The sequence below is a fragment of the Neovison vison genome, chromosome 7 (assembly GCF_020171115.1).
Source record: "Neovison vison isolate M4711 chromosome 7, ASM_NN_V1, whole genome shotgun sequence".
NCBI lineage: Eukaryota > Metazoa > Chordata > Mammalia > Carnivora > Mustelidae > Neogale > Neogale vison.
Window position 1 is genome coordinate 100928903 of NC_058097.1, and position 21742 is coordinate 100950644.

Below are 21742 nucleotides of genomic sequence, written 5' to 3' on the forward strand. Positions count from 1 at the left end.
GGAGTCTCCGAGGCCTCTGGTGTCGGAGGATACGGGCAGTGCCCACCACCCCAGGTCTGGTCAGCCAGGGCCAGGTCCCTGTCCGCCAGGCGCCAATCGCCCAGAGCGGACCGAGCGGCGAGCCAGACCAGAGCACCCAGACCTATCCCTCTGCCTGCTTGCTGGGCGGCTGCCACAGGCAGTGTCCATGGAGTGGCCCGGGCAGCCCTCATGGTGTAGGTGCTGGGGGCACAAAATTAGCCAGACCCTGGCCTCTAGCCCTTGTGGTGGGCTTTTCAGTTTTATTTCCATGGGAAAATACCGAGGACGTGACCCGTGGGCTGGCAGCCGCCTGTCAGCATCCTGCTGAGCCTGGCTGCGGAGGTCTCTGCGCTCTGCCGCCCCAGCTTCTCCCCTGTTTCTGCACCTCCGCCTTTCCTACTGGCTTCTGGCCCAGCACAGAAAGTTCTTCCGGTTCAGCTTCAGTCATTCCATGGGGGAGCTTCCATCTGGGGAGAAGAGACGAGAGAGGTTGCCTGGAGACAATCATGATGATGGCGGGCACACACATGTAGGAGGGTTTGTAAGAATATCTTATTAGCTTTTCAAGTGCCTTTTCCCGAGAGCCTACAGCGTTGGAGAAACTTCCCGTACATTTGTTCATTGCACAGTGCGCAGCTGGGTGTGGTGTCGCAGAAGAGGGAGCTGAAACCCAGACGGGTTACCTCTCCTGCCCAAGGTCACATAGCACATTCAGGATTTGAAACTCCCTTCCTCGGATTTGAAACCTGTGCCCCTTCCCCACATTCCCTGAAACTGTGGTGTGGTCTCCCCTTTGAAACACCACCGCTCACGATGGTGAACCGTTGTTAAAGATCAGCGAGATAGGCTGAGGGACCCTCCGAGGTCTGTGGGGTGACTGCACAGGGAGAGTCATGGGGACGAGGAAGGCATTGCCCCCCAGCGTCTTTGTGAAGACATCAGCTGTTACACACGGTGTGTTGCCTGGTGGGGAACACTGCCCAGAGCCATCACAGTATTCTTCCCGTACCCTCTTTGGTCTTAGAAAGCCTTGTGTACCATGCTGAATTTGTGTATTTTTGTGGGATGGGATGCTTACTATTTTGTCTTTTGTGATGACATTACCAATTTCTCTGCTGCTGCTGACCTAACACAATTTATTTAGCATCAGTTCCAGAAGGAAACATTTTCATGGAAACGGCCAGTAGGACAGCGCTTGTTGCTTCCAGATGGCTGGCCGCGCTGGGATCTGTGTTCCTCCCTTCTCTGTCGGGGCTTTAGCCTCATCTGAGTTCTTTGGGGGTGGCTTCCGTGATTTACTCACCCCAGCACTGTGCCTGGTACGCAAGACGGACCGCACACGCGCGGATGACCTGGACCGCGGAACCCAACGTCTGCCGTAAGCCCGGCCTCCCCTTACCCAGAGCTGCGGCTTGGGGCCTGCAGACAGCGCGGCGCGTGCTCCAGGGCGATCCTGTACTACAGCTGTTTTGTGGCGGTCCTTGTTCGTGGAGGGGACGGATAGCTGAGGTCCGGGAAGCCCGCTGAGGTCCCTGTCCCTTACATGGAATCGTATATCCGCGGAGGCAGGAGTCACTGAGGACAGCCATCGCCTTGACAGTCTTTCCGCAGGTTTTACTGAGTTTTAGTAATTCTGCAGAAAGGTGTTCATTGGTGGGGAGGACAGAAGCAGCACGGATTACCGAAATGTCTAATAATGATGACCGTCGGGTAGTTGCGGGACGGCTTTTTGAGAACTGTTAGGGCACCTGCGCATTTTCCGCTCCGGGAGAAGACCGTCCCCGTTTCAGACACAGGCGGGGGCTCTGGCTTCGGGCCGCGGGGATTGTTCCTTGCGGGGCACGGAGCTCGCGGGTTATCGTCCGTGCGGGGTCTGGGCGGAGCTGCGGGGAGCGAGACGAAGTTCGGAACGGACCGCGCCACCGTCCGTGGCCGGACGCCAGCTCGCTGGGCCCCGGGACAGGCCTGCTCCTTGGCCACATGCCCCCGACGTGCCCGCGAGGAGGAGTACGAGAGGTCCGGGCCACCTTCCAGACGGAAGCTCTGCTCCGGGGCGAGATCCATCCCCGCGGCATCAGCGGGCGGTGGCCCGAGCGCGGCCGTGCGGGTGTCTGCGGCGCGTGGTCCGGTCCGCACAGGCGTGCGTGCGACGCCGGCACTTGGGGGACCGCGCCGGGCCGTGGCAGGCTCCCAGCTGGCTCGGGCCCGAGGTCTCTGTAGCCGGAGCCCGACCAGCGGCTCCCGCCCCCCGGGGTCTCCTCAGCGGGTAGATGGACCCGTGCGCGCGGCCGCACTGGCGAGGTCGGAGGCCGGCGGGCCGGGCCCGTGTGACCCCGCGCGACCGTGGACGACCGCGCGCGACCGCGCGCTAACTGGCGGCGCTTACCGCACCCCCAGCTGGTTCTTGGGATGGGACCTTGGAAGATTTGCTCGGAATTTCCTGTGTGTCCTGCAGCCGTGGTCAGCACAGGCCCCACGTTGGGCGTCACCCCCAGTACTGCCCCCGGGACTCTGTTCCTTGTGTGCCCCTTCGCGCACTTCCCCTCCCCCACGCCTGCCCCCGTGACCGCAAAGCTGATTTCTTTTTCTGTGAACTTGGTTGTTTTCCTTGGTTTAAATTCCACGGGTAAGTGAGATCATGGAGTATGTGTTTGTGTCTGACTTAATTGGCTTAACAGGATGCCCCCAAGGGTCGTTCATGTTGTTGAAAGTGGTGAGATTTTGTCCTTTTTGGAGGTTGAATGATACTCCCTTGTGTGAATATGGAAGCTTCCTAGCCCGCTCCTGCACTGATGGGCGCGCGGGTCATTTCCACGTCCGTCTCCATGTCCGTCTGGCCATGGCAGAGCTGCTGCTGAAACATGGGGGGACAGCCGTGATCTTGCCATTGGATGAACACCCAGCAGGGGAGTTGTGGGAGCTCGTGGTATTTCTAGTCTTCCTTTTCTTGAGGAATCTCTGACCCATTGTCTCCACAGTTCTGCCAACAGTGCTCAAGATTTCCCTTTGCTCCACGTCCTCGCCAGCATTTACAGTTTGTCTTTCTGATCTTACCCGTTCGGACAAGCACGAGAGGACACCCCCTCATGGTTTTGATATGCATTTTACTTGTACTGAGTAATGATGAGCAGCTTTTAATGTACTGTTTTACCATTTATTTGTATGTCTGTTTTGGAAAAATGTCTGTTTAGGTCCTTGGCGCATTTTAATTGGATTAATTGCATTTTGCTATGGAGTTGTAGGAGTTCTTTATCTTTTTAAAACTAGAGTTAACACACAGACTTGGCTCCGAGTGCACAACAGAGCGACGCGACATTTGTATACATTACAAATCGCTCGCCACAGGAAGTCTGGTCACCGTCTGTCATCAGAGCTATTACGTTATGGACTGTTGTCCCTGTGCTGTACTTTAAATCCCTGTGACTTCTTTATTTTGTAGCTGGAAGTTGGCACCTCTTAATCCCCTGCACCTGTTTTACCTCCCATCCGCCATCCTGCTGCCGGCCACGAGTTTGTTCTTGTATTTGAGTCTCTTTTCTTTGTTTTTTAGATTCCACGTATAAGTGAGATCACAAGGTATTTCGTTTCTCCATGACTTGGTTCATTTAGCAAACTACCACTCAGTCCATCCACACGGTCGCAGAAGCAGGAGCTCCTTCTTTATGGGGAGGTAGTAGTCCGTTGTACAGTCGGTGCCCATTACATGCTCTCTATCCGTCGATCTGTCAGTGTTGGGAAGTCGCTGCTGTAAGCAGAGAAGTGCAGTACTTTTTTGAATCATAGTTCGCATTTTCTTCAGATAAATACCTATAAGTGGAATTGCTAAATCTATGGTAGTTTTACTTTTGATGTTTGGAGGAAACTCCATACTGCTTCCTGTAGTGGCTGCACCAATTTATGCTCCTACTAACAGTGCATAAGGTTTTTTCTCCATATCCCCTCCAACACTTTTTATTTCTTTTTGGTAATAGCCCTCCTGACAAGTATGAGGGGGTAGCTCATGTGGCTCTGATTGCGTTCCCCTGATGATGAGTGATGTTGAGCATCTTTTCGTGTGTGTGTTTTGGCCATTTGTATGTCTTCTTTGAGGCAAAAAGTGTATTTAGGTCTTCTGCCCATTTTTTATTCAGATTGTGTTTTTTGTTGAGTTGTAAGAATTCTTTATAGATGTTGGATTTTAATCCCTTGTCAGATATATCATTTGCAAATGTCTTTTCCCATTCGGTAGGTTTATTCTTGTTTTGTTGATGGTTTTCTTTGCTGTCCAAAAGCTTTTGTTTGATGTAGTCACAGTTGTTAATTTTTACCCTTTTTATCCCTGCCTGAGGAGACAAGTACAGAAAATACCACTAAGACTGCTATCCACAAGTTTATGCCTTTCTTTTCTCTTGGGAGTTTTCTGATCACAGGCCTTATATTTAGATCTTTAAGCCACTTTGTGTTTATTTTTGTGTGTGGTGTAAGAAAGAGGCCTAGTTTCATTCTTTTCCACACAGCTGTCCAGCTTTCCCAGTATCATTTATTGACGAGCTGTCTTTTCCCCATTGTATATTTTTGCCTACTTTATCTTAATTGACCATTTAAGCATGGTTTTTTTTCTGGGCTCTGTGTTGGGTTCCACGGATCTATATGTCTGTCTTATACAGTGTCATACTGCCTTGTTGCTATAGCTTTTAGTATAGATTGAAATCTGAGTGTGATGCCTCTAGCTTTGTTCTTAGGATTGCTTTGGCTTTTCAGGGTTTTTGTGGTTCCCTATGAATTGTAAGATTATTGTAGTTCTGTGGAAAATGTCATTGGTATTTGATAAAGATTGCTTTGAATCTGCAGTTTGCTTCAGTCAGTATGACTATCTTAACAATGCAAGTGAGCATGAGAGAATTGAAGGTTTGGTTCCAGACTAATGCAATAAAGGGAGTCATGAAGTTGATGTTTTCCCAGTGCATGTAAAGTTATGTTTACATAATACTATAGTCTGTTAGGTGCGCAATAGGACTATGTCTTTAAAATGTACATGCCTGGGGTACCTGGGGGGCTCAGTGGGTTAAAGCCTCTGCCTTCGGCTCAGGTCATGATCTCGGTGTCCTGGGATTGAGCCCTGCATCGGGCTCTTTGCTCAGCAGGAAGCCTGCTTCCTCCTCTCTCTCTGCCTGCCTCTCTGCCTACTCGTGATCTCTCTTTCTCTCTCTCTGTCAAATAAATAAATAAATAAATAATCTTTTTTAAAAAAAATGTACATGCCTTAATTTTAAAATATTACCCAAAAGAGTGGTAAACAGTGTGAGTTTTCTGGGAGTTTTTACCACTGATCGCAGATCACCATACAAATAAATGAGAATATTGTATCTATTGTGAGAATAACCAAAATGGGACAGGCACGAAGGGGGCAAATGCTGGTGAAAAATGGCACCAGTGGAATTGCTTGATGAAGTAGTATTGTCACAACCCTCACTTTGTGGGGAAAAAAGCAAACTCATTATCTGTGAATCTTAGGAAAGCGAAGTGCTTTACTGTGAGGGTAGCCTATATAAACTCTTCTGTCCCACGAGCATGGTGGGTCTTCCCGTTTGCTTGTGTCATCTTCAGTTTCTTCCGTCAGCGTGGGGTGTTTTCCGAGTACCATGACTTGGTTTAAGTGGTAGTTTATTCTTTTAATATAAATAGGATTGTTTTATCTAATTTGTTTACAACTACTGTGTAGAAATGCAACCAATTCAGAAATATAAATTTTGTATCCTGTAACTCTGTTAAGTTCATTTATTTTACTAGTTCTTGGGTAGATTCTTTAGGATTTTCTGTCTACAGTGTCATGTCATCTGCACATAGCGAGAGGCTGACTTCTTCCTTCCACTTTGGATGCCTTCTCTTTCTTGCCTCGTGGCTGTGACTAGGAATTCCCGTACTGCGGAATACAAGCCCTGAGAAGGGACGTCTTTACCTTGTTCCAGATCTCAAAGAAAAAGCTTTCTGCTTTTGACATTTCAAGCACAGCGTTCTCTGTGGCTCAGTCCTGTGCAGCCAGTATTGGGCTGACGTGTGCCCCCCATACTGCTTTGTTGAGCGCTTTGATCATGAGTGGACGTTGGTTTTTGTTCAGTGCTTCTCCTGCATCTGTTGAGAGGACATTTTCAGCCCGTGTTTCGTTACTGTATGCGTCACATTGACGTGTAGATGGACATCCATGCGTTCCTGGAGTAAGTCCTACTTCACTGGGATGAGTGACCCTTGTCCTGTATCATGCATGCTGTTTGCGGACGTGTTGTTGAGGGTTTCTGCACCCGTGTCCGTCGGAGACGCTAGCCTGGAGTTCTCTTGTTTATCACTGTCTCTGGTTTGGGTTTCAGGGTAGTGCTGGCCTCATGGCCTGAATTTACAAATGTTCCTTCCTTTTCGGTTTTTTTGGAGTAGTGGAGTGCGGTGGGTATTATCTTCTCTTCACAGGTGTGCAGAACCCCCATGACTCCGTCTGGTCCTGGACTTGTGTGTTGGGAGTTTTTTGTTGCCAGTTCAGCTGCTTTTCTAGTAATTGGTGTGTTCAAATTTTCCATTTTTTCTTGGCTCCCTCTTGGAAGATCGTACGTTTCCGGGCATTCATCCATTTTGTCTGGGTTGTCCAGTTTGTCGGCATAATTATTCAGAGCCGTCTCCTGTTACCCCTTGTGTTTTCATGCTGTCCATTGTCACTTGTCCTGATGTTCTGATTTTGACTTCTTCCTTTTCCTTGGTAATCTGGCTAAAGCTTTTCCAAATTTATTTAGGTTTTTGAAGAATTGCTTTTGGTTTCAGTGATTTTTTTTTTATTGGTCTATTTTGTTTTTCAGCTTCTTTAGGTAACTGTGCTGATTTGAAATTTTTCTTGCATCTTGAGGTCGGCCCGTCTCACTGTAAGCTTCCCTCAGAAAAGCTTTGGCTCTGCCACAGTTTTGGTGATGTTTTCCTTTCCATTGGTCTTAAGGTGTCTTTTGATGGCATCTTGGATTTCTTCCATGACACACTGGTTGTAGCAACGTGTTGCTGAACCTCTACCTGTGTAATTTCCAGTGTTTTTCTTGTAACTGACTCCTGGTTTCATAGTCTTGGTTTGGAAACAGTGCTCGAAGGGATTTGTCTTAAACCCAGCGAGACTTGTTGTGTGGCCCCCAGGGGCTCTGGTCTGCACAGTGTCCTGCGGGCGTCTGTTGTGCATGGCTGGCGGGTTCCACATCTGTTCCACGCTCAGCTCCGCACCCTCACGGCGCCTGTTTCCTTGCTGAGGGTCTGTCTGGATGATTGATGGCAGGGGCTGGGGGAGAGGGTTGAAGTCCCCTGCTGTTGTCACCGATTTCTCCTTTATTTGGGAGCGCCTAAGGGGGGCAAAACTGTTCTAGCCCCTTGTGAAACGGATGCCTTCGTTATCATGTAGCATCTTTCTTTTGTTCTTTTTCTTTCAAAGTCTGTTTTGTGTGATGTGCATATCGCTTCCTGAGTTTGCTTTTTATTTCCAAGTACAGGGAATGGATTTTTTCCATCCCCACACTTCAGTGTGTGTGTGTGTGTGTGTGTGTGTGTGTGTGGTGAAGTCTGAAGTGGGCGGGTCTCTCCTCATCCCTCTGGTCGCCCTGTCTTTGGACTAGAGCCTATAGTGTATCCCCACGTGAGGGAGCCGCGGATGTGGGTGCACTTAGTGCCGTTTGCTTGACAGCTTCCTGATTTCTGTAGTTCTCTGCTCCTTTCTTCTCTTGCTCTTCCCTTGTGATCTCATGACTTTCTTCAGTGTTTGTATTTCATTTTCTTTAGTTTTTGTGAATAAACACAACTTGAAGATACAGCGGTTTCAAAGTTCCAGACCACCACAAAAAGCAAGTTAAATTAATTTTTTGGTTTCTCAGTGCATTTCAAAGTTATGTTTACACTATAGTCTATTAATATGTATCATAGCATTATGTCTTAAAAAAATACACTACGTATCTTAATTTTATTTTATTTTTTTTTAAAGATTTTATTTATTTACTTGACAGAGAGAAATCACAAGTAGACGGAGAGGCAGGCAGAGAGAGAGAGAGAAGCAGGCTCCCTGCTGAGCAGAGAGCCCGATGTGGGACTCGATCCCAGGACCCTGAGATCATGACCTGAGCTGAAGGCCGCGGCTTAACCCACTGAGCCACCCAGGCTCCCACGTATCTTAATTTTAAAAGGTTTATTGGGTAAAAAATACTACCATCTGAGCTGGCAGTGGGTCCTGAGCTCCCTGCAGGCAGGGGTCCCCCCGCAGTGCTGAGGGCACCGCTGGGTCAGGGTGTGGGCTGCTGAACGCTGGGGTGGCTATGGATTTATTTATTTATTTTTAAAGATTTTACTTATTTATTTGACAGAGCGAGATCACAAATAGGCAGAGAGGCAGGCAGAGAAAGAGAAAGAGAGAGAGGAGGAAGCAGGCTCCCTGCTAAGCAGAGAGCCCGACACTGGACTATCCCAGGACCCTGAGATCATGACCTGAGCCGAAGGCAGAGGCTTAACCCACTGAGCCACCCAGGCGCCCCTGGCTATGCATTTATTAAAATAAGAAGTTTTGCCACATTGTTTGACTTTTTTTTCCATGAACAATTCCTGTGTTATTGTGCAGTGCTCTTAGATAGCTTTTAACACACAGTATACTTCTTAAAAGTGGAGTCAGTCCTCCCAAAACTTTCTGTTGCTTTATCAACCAAGTTTCTGTGATACTCTGAATTATTCTGAAGGTCACATTCTGTAACACTTTGTTGTCATTCAACAGTATTCACGGCACCGTCACCGCGAGGCGGTTCCATGTCAGGAAACCACTGCCTTTGCTAAGAGGCAGCCCCTCCTCTGTCTGAGTTTGCCCCGCGTCCAGACCTCGCGTCTGACTCGAGCGCCCTCGCTGTGTCCACCCCATCCGCCCTCGCTGTGTCCACCCCATCTGCAGCGGAACCCTCTGCTGTGAAACCCTTTTTAATGCTGATGTTTTGACACCTCCCCTGAGTCACAATCTTCTTATGGGCATCTAGAATAGGTAATCCTTTCAGAAGGTTTTCAATTTACTTTGCCCTGTTCCATCAACAAAACCAGTCTCTGGCAGCAACAGTCTGGTGAAATGTCTGTCTTAAATAATAAGGCTTGAAAGTAGAAATTCCTGGGGCGTCTGGGTGGCTCCGTGGGTTAAAACCTCTGCCTTCGGCTCGGGTCATGATCCCAGGGTCCTGGTATCGAGCCCCACATCAGTCTGTCCGCTCAGTGGGGAGCCTGCTTCCTCCGCTCTCTCTCTGCCTGCCTCTCTGCCTACTTGTGATCTCTGTCAAATAAATAAAATCTTTAAAAAAGAAATGTGGACAGGAAATAGAAATGTAATGCTTTTTATTTATTTATTTACAAGGTCTTGTTTACTTACTGGGGAGGGGGGAGAGGGAGAGAGAAAACAAGAGCAGGGAGAGGGAGACACGGGCTTCCCGCCCAGCAGGGAGCCCGACATGGGGCTCGATCCCAGGACCTTGAGATCCTGACCTGAGCCAAAGGCAGACATTGAACTGACTGAGCCACACAGGCGCCCCTTTCAAAAGGTTTTGAGTTCTGAAATTTCTTAATAGGCCAGGACTTGTTTCACAAAGGCCGGTCGTGCCGTCATTTGCAGGGAATGGGCTCCTTCCCAGCGGTTCCCGCACAGCGCGTGCTTCTCCCGCGGCGGCAGGCTGGCGTTTCTGCTGAACCCAAACATTGTGCTCTTCGGCCTCCTTTTTCCTGACCCGTTCCCTTCACGTGCTCCAGGAAGCGGACTCCCCTCAATACCTTCCTGGTTCCCTCGGCAAGAATCGTGCCCTTCACGTGCCCGCTCACGGTGGCGTAGCTAGCACGCTCTCTCCCTGTAGACTCCGCCGGTTTCGTGTGCTAACACTGGCGCTCCTTTTGCAACAGTGCCCGTTCCTTCCACGTCCACAGTGTCCCTGGTCCTGAGGATCCCATGTGCACGGCTAAAGGAAGGTCACACTATTTTCTAAACGGCCTCTCCTCTTTCCCTTTGTGGTGGTCATCTCGGCGAATTTCTGGAAGAGGGCAGTACCGGCCCAAAGGCCATGTTGCATTACTTTTAAGCCCACTGTTGAGACCTTGTGTTCAGAAAAACAGCTTCCTTTTAAAGTATCAGTGAGGGAGCACCTGGCAGTCTCCCTTGGTAGAGCATAAGACTTTTAAATGCGGGGTTGTTAAGTTCAAGCCCCATGTTGGGGTAAAGATTACTTAAAAATAAAATCTTAAAAAAAAAAAAATCGGTGCTCATTGACAACGTGCGCAGTCAGCCAAGAGCTCGGACGCAGATGTCCGATGAGATTTCGTATTTTCGTACCTGCTAACACGGCGCCCAGCTTCCACCCCAGGGATCAGGAAGGAATTTCTACCTTCTTTCTTTCTTTTTTTTTTTTTTTAAGATTTTATTTATTTGACAGAGATCACAAGTAGGCAGAGAGGCAGAGAGAGGAGGAAGCAGGCTCCCCGCTGAGCAGAGAGCCGGATGTGGATGCGGAGCTCGATCCCAGGACCCTGGGATCATGACCTGAGCCGAAGGCAGAGGCTTTAACCCACGGAGCCACCCAGGCGCCCCTCCCCCTCCACATTTTATGTACTTGAAATATTCTACATGTTTGGTCTTGTATGCCTTCTAACCACTGTAGTTTTATTTTTACTCCTTTTCTTTAACATTCCTGCTGACTTTATAAGCAGTTGATTCACTACCTTCATTAGATGTGTGCTTTTGCCAGTGAGGTTTCTGTTCTTAATTTTTCTCTAGTCATGGCCTTTCCATTTCTGCTGTAGAAGGTTGCTTCAACATTTCTTGTAAGATTGGTTTAGTGGTCGTGAACTCCTTTAAAGAAGGTTTTCTTCCTATGGGAAGCTCATCATCTCTCATTCAGTTCTGAATGAGGGTCTTGAGGGTTCTGTGTTGTGCTGTGTTCTAGGCTGTAGGTATTTTTTCTTAAACCACTTTGAATATATTCCTCTCACTTTTGTTCTGAAAAGTTTATGCTGAAAAATCACCAGATGGTCTTTGGAGTGATCCCTGTTGTGTGATTAGTGCCTTTACTCCTGCTACTGTGAAGATTTCTCTCTTTAGTCTTTGTCTCTTGATATTTTAATTTTGTGTCTTGGGTGGACTCTTGGGTTTATCTTGTTTGGGACTTTCTTTGCTTCCTGGCCTGGATGTCTGTTTCCTTCCCCAGGACAGAAAATGTTATTATTTCTTCAAATACGTTTTCTGCCCTTTTCCCTCTTCTCCTTCTGGGACCCCTATAATGCCAATGTCGGTGTGCTTGATGCTGTGCCAGAAGTTACCTGAAGTCCCTTCAAGTGTCCTCGTTTGCAAAACCGCTTTTGCTGTGGATCTTGGCTGATTTCCAGCACCCCCGTGCTCCAGGTCGCTGCGCCCTCTGCTTTGCCGCCGGTTGCTTCTGGTGTGTTTTCATTTCGGATATTAGAGCTTTGGGCTCTGAGTGTTCTTATCGTTTCTGTTTCTTTGTTTCTTTGTCTCTTGACAACGTTCTCCGCACGTGCTCATCCATTCTTCTGATTCTGGTGATTGAGGATCACCAGACTCTCACTCGTAGACAGCTTGTCTGTTTCATTTAGTTATTTTTCCTGAGGTTTGTTTTGTTCTTTTGCTTAGAACACATTCCTGTCTGTCCTGACTTTGCCTGACTTTGTGTTTATGGTGTTTGGCAGGTGGATTAGTACGTCTCCTGACCTTGAGGGAGAAGCCTCACGTGGAAGGCGCCCTTCGAGGCCCAGAAACACAGTGTCTCGGGCTGTTAAATCAGGCACTCGGGGGTGTGCCGTGTGTGGGCTTCACGCGCTGGCCGTGTTGTGGCCCGCAGGGACTGTGCCCGTGAACTGGTCGGCAGGGCCCCTCCACCCCCAGGCGGGAGCTGCCCAGGAGCGTGGCTGGGCCTGAGGCATCCTGCGGTGTGCGGCAGCTGGGGGGCGCTCTGCTGGGGCGCTGGTCCCGTCTGAGGCCACTCACTGGAGATGGCGGGACACCTGTCCCAGCCAGGGTCGCCCGCCAAGTGTGGTGGTATGGGGCCAGCTTGCAGGGGTTCCTGCCTGGTGGGAAGCTGGGGTGAGGTCCCCGGAGGAGAGTGGGGCCGCAGAGGCAGCGCTCACAGGGTGACTGGAGAGGGTCGACACCGGCACCCACCAGTGTGTGGTCAGCCAGGCAGAAGGAGGGCAAGCAGATGTCGTCTGTAGCCATTTTGTCCCCAGAAAAACTTCCATAAAGATGTCTGCTTCTCCGTGACACACGGGAAAATCAGTCTGCAGAGCTCCTTCGCATATGGCCCAGGGCTTCTCAGACCGTTGCTTCTGTGCCCAGTCTCCCAGCACAGAAGGCCCCTTCGGAGGGACCCTCCTGTTCTCCCGGAGAAAAGCCCCCCGTCCTACAGAGCCAGACGCGGCAGGGCTGCCGCCTCCTGATGCAGATCCCCGGGGCCGGGGATGCCCCGTGCCGGGCTTGAACCCTTGTCCTCAGGAGGACCCCTGCGTCTGTGACTTCCTTACTGTTTGTGGGCTGTGGATTCCCACCAGACTGTGGCTCTGCCCCATTTAACTTTCTAGGTTTAATTTAATTTTTTAAATTTTATTTTGTTTTCCACAATCTTTGGCTGTGAACTGTTCTTCTCTTTGGGTTGTTCTCAGAGAGTCGCTCCGTTTCTAGCTGCGGCCATAGTCTGTGTGTGGGCAGTGGTGAGCTCAGCAGCCCTGCTCTGCCGTCTTGATCGGAGTCCCTATATATTCTTTATTTTTACATATTAAGCCCTTATTACAGACTTGGTTTGCAGACATTTCTTTCCCATTATATAAGTGGTTTGTTTTGTTGTTATTGTTGTTGTTTTTCATTCTTTTGATTGTTTACTTTGTTGTGCAGGCTTTTAGTTTGATGGAGTTCTGGTTTTTATTTTTTTGTTCATGCATTGGATGTTCTATCCTAAGAATCCTTTCCCAGACCGATGTCAAGGAGCTCTTTCCTACCCGCCTCCCATTTCTTTCTAGGAGTCTTCAGGTTTCTGGTGTTGCGTTTAAGCCTTTGATCCAGTCCACATGAATTGTGTAAGCATGTCCAGGTCAGGGTCTAAGTTCAGTCTATTTTTAAATTTTTTTAAAGATTTTATTTATTTATTTGACAGAGATCACAAGTAGGCAGAGAGGCAGGCAGAGAGAGGGGGAAGCAGGCTCCCTGCTGAGCAGAGAGCCCGATGTGGGGCTCCATCCCAGGACCCTGAGATCATGACCCGAGCCTAAGGCAGAGGCTTAACCCACTGAGCCACCCAAGCGCCCCTAAGTTTGGGTTTTAACATGTGACTGACTGTGTCATTTTCCCAGGCCCTTTCTTGAAGGGCGGTTTTCTCTCACGTCAGATAACAGCTGACTGTGTGCATCGGTTTGCGTCTGGCCCTCGATGCTGTTCCGTTGATGTACGTGTCTCTTTCTGTGCCAGTTCCTACCCTTGGTTACCTCTAGCGTTATAATAAGGCTCAGAATGTGGAAGTGGACGGCCTCCCTTCTTCTCTTTCTCAGCATCGCTCTGGCCCGCTGGGGTCCTCTGTGTGTCTGTATCAGTGTCACTGCAGGCTTTTCTATGTCATTAACCAAATGCCACTGGCCTCTTGACCTGGCTGAATCTGAAGCCATAGATGGCTCGGGGCCACTGACATCTTCAAAACCCTCCTCCAGCCCATAAACTCAGGACACTGGCCGACTGCTTGTGTCCTCAGCTTGTTTCTTCAGTGTCTTGGAGTCAGTGTAAGGTACTTACATTCTTTGATTAAATTTGTTCCTAAGTATTGCATTATTTTTGATGCTATTATAAATGGGACCGTGTTCTTTATATTTTAGATAATTCTTCAGCATACAGGAGTGTTACTACTTTTTGGACATTAACTTTATTCTGTAGCTTTACTAATGTGTGGATTAGATCTATAAATTTCATGCATAATAGACTTCAGATTTTCTATATTTAAAATCATGGCACCGGCAAAACAGTTATACTTACTCTTTTCCAAATCTGATGCTTTTACTTCCTTTTCTTACCTGATTCCTGACAAGCACTTTTAATACCATGTCGAGTAGCAGGGGCAAGAGTGGGTCCCTCCTCTTGTTCCTGATCTTAGAGGAGAGCCGTCCAGCTTTTCATGGCTGAATGTGACGTAAGCTGTGTGTTTGTCTTACGTGATCTTTCTTTTGTTGATTATGTCCCCTTTACATCTCTGTTGAGTTTTTGTTGTAAATGGGTGCCCATTTATCATTTTTGTCAAAAGATATTTCTACATCTAGGACGCGCTGGAGGAGGAGGAGCCAGCGGCAGCCGTGGCTGCCGTGGCGGTGGCAGGTGGCACGGGCCCGGCTGCAGGTGGTCGGTCTATACCAGGAGCTGTGCGCCACGTGTCCCCTGCACAGCTGCGCATGTTCCCGATGCACCACGGCTCAGGCAGGCCCATGGCGGGGAGCTTGCGGCAGCGGGGTCGGGGCCGAGCTCAAGGCCAACCCCTTCTACGACCCCTACCTGGACAAGATCCCACAGCTGTGCAGGTCTGACCCAGCCGCTTTTGAATCGCGACTGGAAAAGTGCATTGAGTTTCTGAAGCAGCCAGTGGGGCACTCCAGGCAAGGTGACTTTATCAGACGTGTAGAACCAAAGACAGACGCCCTGGGGACACAGCCTGCGAGTAGAGGATTCACTGAGGACAAGACTCTCCGTTCCATCTTTAACACTGAGATGGCGAAAGACAAAACAGAGGAAATGAGACCTATTTTGCAGCAAAAGATATGGTCTATGCAGTTATTCCTAAAGAGAAGTTTGACTTGATCTGGTCCTGGGCTCAGTCCTGTCCAACATTTCTCTGTGCACTACCAAGAAGGGAAGGTTATTAGTTCTTTGTAGGACAACGGACAGGTATTGAGCTCCACTGCACTGCATGGGTAGATACTCAGACCAGCTGGGCTTCTGTCTCTGCCCTGAACTGAAGGACGAAGGCGCAGTGCTGACGACAGCAGAAACGGAGCCCGCCTCTCTGAGTGTTGCCCAGGCACAGTGCACTGCCGGCCACCTTCACTCTCCCATGCCGTCGACTGGAAGGAGACCTGTGGGCCAGTGGAGACCTCTGACTTCGGACCAGATGAGTTCAAGCACACGTCTGTCACTGCTGAGCTGGAGCGAAGCGGACTTGAAGAACTGTGATGTGCCCGGAGCCAGCACGGGACTTAGCGCTGAGGCTGGGCTTACGGAGTCTGCTTAGCCCTGGGTGGTTTTCTGCAGCCCACCGGGCCCCTGGAACTTTTGGGAGTTTCGCAGCTGTGAGGAGCAGTCTCTGACGGGTGGCCTGTGTGCTTACTGCAGGAAGTAACCCTGGAGGTGAGCCCTGTTACTTGATATTCAGGAATGAAGGCGCCCAAACATTCTGGTAATCATCTCCCAGCCTACTGAAGCCTTCCTTTCTAAGCGTTTGGGGTCCTAACCAGGGAGACCCAAAGGATCCACAGGATGGCGGCTTGACTTTACACAGTAGAGTAGTGCTGGGTGTCCCTCTGACCGCATAGCTCCCAAATGACTAGTTCTTCGTATTTATAAACACGTGATAGGATAGTAAGCTTGAAGCCCTGCCATGATTCGAGGTGGGCCTTGCATACTCTTCCTGTGCGCCCCTTGGCTGGCCAAAGGTATAGCCCAGATACCCTGTTTGAACTCTACACTGACCAGATGCTGCCCTCAGGACTCAGACTAGATCTCCCCTGTGCCCAGAGACGTTGTCGGAAGCCGTGTATCTGGGGAGGGTGAATCAGTGCAGTGTACAGAAACCTACACTTTTTGTAAGGAGAGGGAAAAAAAGATCTTTCTACATCTATTAAGATCCTATTTTAATTTTATCACATTGTATATCACATTGGTATCCCATTTTATCACATGGTATATCACATTGATTTCTGGATGTTAAACTAGCTTTGCACCATTGGAATAATTCCTACTTGATCCTGGTGAATCGTCTTTTTAATCGCTGCTGAAATTGGTTTGCTGGCATTTTACTGAGAATTTTTGTCTTCATATTCATCAGGGATATCGGTCTGTAGTTTTCTGACAGTGTCCTTTCTGGCTTTGGTATCAGCATAATGATGTCCTTAGAAAAGGAGTTGGGGAGTGTTCCCCTTGCTTTGATGTTTTCGGGGGTGGGGCAGTTTAAGAAGGATTGGTGTTAAGTTCTTTACGTGTAAGTTTCACCAATGCAGCCGTCTGGTCGTGGACGTTTCTGGGTCGGGACATATTTGATGACTGAGTGAGTCTCTTTCGAAGTACTTGTTCTGCTCTGATTTACCATTACTTCTTGATACAGTCTTTCTAGCTCATTTGGAGGGTCTTAGAATTTTTCCGTTTCTCGTGTGTTTCCCAGTTCATGGGCATGTAAGTGTCGAGAGCAGCTTCTTAGGACCCTTCGGGTTTCCATAGAGTCCGTTTTACAGTCTTTTTTATTAATTTATAATGTTGACGTGGGTGTGTTATTTCCTTGGTTTAGACTAAAGGATCATCAAGTTTATCTTCCCCAAGAACCAGCTCTTGGTTTTGCCAATGTCCTTGTTTTCGTGTTGTGTATTTCATTTATTTCTGCTCTAATCTTAATGTCCTTCATTCTGCCAAGTTAGGGTTCACTTTGTTCTTGTTTTACTAATTTGTTAAGGGACAGAGTTTCGTTGTCTATTCGAGATTTTTGTTTCTTTGTTTCTTAATGTCGACAAGGTATAAACCGTGCTCTTTGAACTGCTTTTGTTGCATCCCATAAGTTGATTTTATATATGTTCCATTTTTTATTTACTTCCCCTTTAATTTCTTCTTTGATCTGTTAGTTGTTCAGGCGAGTGTTTAATTTCGTGTATTAGTGAATTTTCCAGTTTTACTCCTGTTCCTTATTTGTAGTTTCATTGCTTTGTGGTAAGAGTAGGTGCTTGTAGGATGTGTCTTCGTGAATTTTCTATATGGCTTGTTTTGTGGGCTAACATACGGTCTGTGCTAGAGAACGTTGCACACGCTTTGAGAATAATGTGCATTTTGTCGATGGACAGACTCTCTGTTTGTGTTGTGGGGTCCACCCGGTGTATGATGAGATCCCCTGGCGAGAGGTAGGGAATCTGAATGCCCACCTGTGGGACTGCTGTTTCCCCTATTTCCTGGTAGTTTCTGCTTTATATTTTCAAGTGCTCCAATGTTTGGTATGTAAATAATTACAATTGTTACATCGTTTTGATGGAGTGATTCCTTTACCATTACATAATGGCCCTCTTTGTGTGTTCTTACTGCTTTCCGGTTAAAGTGTATCTTTGTCTCACGGAAGTGTAGCTACCGCTGATCCTTGGGAATATGGTTGGCTGGAATTATATAACTTCTCCCACCCGCTCACTTGCGGTGTGTGTGTAACAGCTGACTATCCGCAAGCCCAGATGGCGCGGTCCAGAGCTGTCTACCCAATGGGAAGGACCAGGCGAGGAGACTGCTTGCTTAAACACGCAGAACCAACGTGACACAAATCTAGTGAGCGTGTCACCAGAGGAAGCAAATTAAAGCTTTCAGACTCCCCGAACCTGGGGACACAAATGGATTGATGTGAATCTCTGGTATGATTTGAATCATACCAGATGTGAATCTCTGGTAGGCAGCACATCACGGATCTTGTTTTTTATCCACTCAGCCGTTCGGAGTCTTCTGATTGCAGGATTTTACGCATTTGCGTTCAAGTCTCAACCACTGGCAGGCAGGGCTCCACTTGCGCCGTCCCGTTGAGTTCTGGCTGTTGTGCCGACCTGTGGTTACTTTTTTCATATCCTGCTTTTGTATTGTGCTGTTGTTTGACATCCGTACACTTGGACTTCTTCATCATTGTCTTTTTTTTATTGTCGTCATTGTCTTTTGTGTAATTATAGATGTTATCTTGTGATTATGAGGTTTACGTAAAATATCTTAAAATTTGACATCCTGTTTTAAACTGATTACAGCTTCGATAGAATTCCTGAACTTGACAATTTTACTTCTACTCCCCTACATTTTAGGCTATTAATGTTAGGTTGCATATTTTTTTCATGGTGTAACATGAAAGTGAAAGTAACAGATCTTCCCTGGACTCGTAGAGCGGAGCTCGGATGAACCGTGCGCCGCTGTCCCACAGCAAGAAACCAGCCGCACACAGCCCACCGCGGGCTGCACATCTTGTCACATTCTAGAAACCCACACCATCAGCAGCAAGTTTCATGCGATCTTTTTATGTTTTGTGATAACTGGCATCTTAAATCCTGCTGAGACTCCCTGTGGCACTTTGTAGTGACAAACTCCCCGAGCTTGTTTGTTCTGGAAATCTCTCCCCTTCATTTCAGAAGGACTGCTCTGCTAAGCGTAGAGTTCTTGGTTTAGAGCTTTTTTTTCTTTTAAGATTTTGTTTATTTAACAGAGACAGACAGCTTTTTTTTCCCCTTAATATTTTGAATTTATCATCCCCTTCCCTCCTGGCCTGGAACTTTGTTGAGAATCCGCGTATAATCCCGTGGGCGTTCCCTGCATCTAATTTCTCTTTTCCCTTGTTGCTTTAAAGAAACCTTTGAAAGAAACTTGGTAAAAGTGTGTCTTAGCCTAGTAGTCCTAATAAAGTCTGACCTTTTTGGGCTCCTTGGGGCCTCGTGCACCGGGATGTCCATTTGTGTCCCCAGGTTCGGGGAGTCTGAAAGCTTTAATTTGCTTCCTCTGGTGACACGCTCACTAGATTTGTGTCACGTTGGTTCTGCGCGTTAAAGCAAGCAGTCTCCTCGCCTGGTCCTTCCCAGTGGGCAGACAGCTCTGGACCACGCCATCTGGGCTTGCGGATAGTCAGCTGTTACCTTGCCTGGGGCAGGTGGGCTTGCTGTCAGGGTCTGCTGTGGGTACGGTGGCTGCCCAGGCCGTGCCCCTGTTGAGGACAGATGGACAGATGGACAGGACCTCTGTTGGCTCCCAGCACAGGCAGGGCCACAGGATGGGCTCTGGGGCTGCCTGGACACTCGGGATTCTGGTCCAGCTTCCTTCCTGGAGGCGCTGGGGCTCTAAGTCAGATTCTCTGCCCTGTGGGGCAGCAGGACGCCTGTGCCCAGTCAGGCAGTGCTGTGCCTGGAGGGCCATGACCCTGGGCCCCGTGGGACTGCTCTGCGAGCAGGGGAAACCAGCGCTGAGCTTTCCACTGGTGTCCCTGGAAGCAAGGCCGTTGCTGGGCTATGCCCCTGCCCCTCCTGCGGGCTCTGTTCTGCATCCTTAGCCAGTCGCCTGGGCTGGGGGCTGTGACAGTGGGGGTGGGGCTGCCAGCTAGTCCCTGGATTGGCACCCAGCCAGCGCCGGAGCTGGAAGGCCTATGTGCACAGCGTGCTGGCGGAACGGGCTGCGGGCTCTGTCCTGCAGACGGCCATCCTGCTCTGCAGCTGCTATGATGCCGGCTGTTCCCGCAGTTCCCTGGGGTGGGAAGCCATGTCCCTGCTGGGCCAGCCAGGGTCTTTGAGATCCAGAGAAGACAGAGCTGCATGCCCCCAAGTCCCCAAGGCCGGGTGTCCATGGGCGTTGGAGAAGGGGGGAGTCACGGGCTGGCCCAGCTGCTCAGGCGCTGCGGGTAGCAAATCCACTTGCCAAGATCCCTGCTGGACGTCACCTGAGTGGGGGCTTCCATAAAGCTTCCTGCAGAGTGGGGGAGCTGGACATCCAGCTGGGCTCCTTCCTGCCTGCAGGAGCCTGTGGTGGCCCGGGGTGGGGGTGGGGATGCCCTTGGCCTGCGGGCACTTCTCTCCCTCATCGTGTGGAGTCTGCCGTGGTCTCAGCAGGGGGCTGCCTCTGCCTGGTGTTCGAGACCCTGTCTGTGGTGTCTGGTGCGTGACTATTTGAGGGGTTGCCTTGGAAGGAGGTGGCAGTCAGAAGCGCCTCGGGCCACCACCTTCCCACTCACGCTCCACGAGTTCCTGACACACTCTAACGCGCAGGCACGCTGACGATGCTCCATCGGTGTGTACTGTGGGAACCGAAGGAATACAAGTGTAAGTCAAGGGGTGAACTTTGAGAGTTTGTTTTTTTTTAAGATTTTATTTATTTATTTGACAGATAATGAGAGCAGGAACACAAGCAGGGGGAGCAGCAGAGGGAGAGGCAGAATCCCCGTTGAGCAGAGAGCCTGATGCGGGGCTCGATCCCAGGACTCTGAGATCATGACCTGAGCTGAAAGTAGACGCCCAGCCACTGAGTGTCAACCCCAGACGTCCCCTGAGAGTCTGTAAGGTGTGCGTGTCACTGGCCTGCCTCTTTTCCTTGATGAGACTCTCTTTTCACACTGAGTAGAACTACACGCGGCTCCTGTGCACCAGGAACACAGCAGCCAGACGACGGAACTATTGACCTTTTCAAAACCCTGCCCCGTGCTCATGAGAGACCCGGAAAGGAGTGGCCAGTCCCAGGGGACGTGTGCTCTCCAGAACCAGGGGGACCCCAGACTAAGGCACTACCCCTGCTGGACAGGAACTTGGCCTCCCCAGGTGACATGGAGGCAGCGGAGAACGAACCCCCTCCTGCAATCCGCGGTGCTCTTCCTTCAGCCTCACTGTTCGGTATTGAGCGCAAATATGTGTTTCTGTTTGTGAAGACGGTCGGTGGTGGGACAGTGAAGGGAGCGGAGGGGGCCCCGGCGGCGAGCAGGGCGCACAGCCCAGCGGACAGGGCCCCGGCTGGGGTCCCACGGCCTGCTGCCTCCTGCCGGCGCGTGCGGCTCGCCCACAGCCTCCGCGTCTGCGCCCTCTGTCTCAGGCGGGGAACACACCTCATCCGGGCTCTTCTCCAGAGTCCCCGGCATCTGTTCAGTGACCACAAGGTGCTGCCGAGGTACTGCTCAGACCATGGGCAGCACCTCGTACCGGGACTGCACGTGCGGACGGCCGGGGTTTGCTCCCTGCCCCTGCTGGCCACCACCACGTGAGTCCCGAGGCCGTTTCAAGCCTTTGAACATAGGTGTGTGTTTTTAGTCACTGCAAAGTAGACAGTTTTTGGTCTTGCAAGAAAAAATTCGTATTGAATATTTCCTATTGCCTTCCTCCGGCGAGTTAGGACGATCTGCGGACAGCTTGTGGACTGCACATGTCCGGACTGTCCCTCTGCAGACGTCTGAGCGGGTCGCGTCTATGCGTGCGTGCGTCCTTGGGTGGCGCACGGAGCTTGTTTGCAGCCTCGTTCTCGCGTGGCAGCTGTGGGCCGCACGTGCTCAGGCTCCGTGGTCCACGTCCGTCTTCCGTCACCGGGTGACGGCGGCAGCGCACAGCCCTTCAGGGCTGCCGAGACCCGCCTTCCCACATGGCCCCGCCATGCCGAGGAGCCGACACTGGGCGGAGGCGGCCCTGGCCATCCGGTGTGTTCCCGCAGCGCCCACGGCTGTCAGCGTTGCAGCATGTGCCCAGCCGAGGTTTGCTGAGTACAAGGGCCAACTCTGAGGCTGCTCGCTCCGTCTCAGGCTCCAGAGCACCTGCTCTCCGCTACCGAGGAAGGTTGCACAGCGGGGACAGTCCATGGCCCTGAGCACCAACTTGCCACAGCCGCAGCCAGACACGGGTACTGAGGGCGGGACGCCTCCTCCAGGTTGGCCAGGATCCCGTCCGGCTTCCCGTGCTCCTTCGAGCTCCCGTTACTGGGCCTGTGTGCCCCCACTGACCTCTGCAAAAG

The 21742-nt window shown here is 50.1% G+C and overlaps 1 protein-coding gene across 1 annotated transcript in view; it reads left to right on the plus strand.

The window, feature by feature from the left end:
- Window positions 1-21742, plus strand: part of TMEM123 (transmembrane protein 123) — a 45390-nt gene that overhangs the window by 4755 nt on the left and 18893 nt on the right. The gene's annotated exons all lie outside the window — the stretch shown is intronic.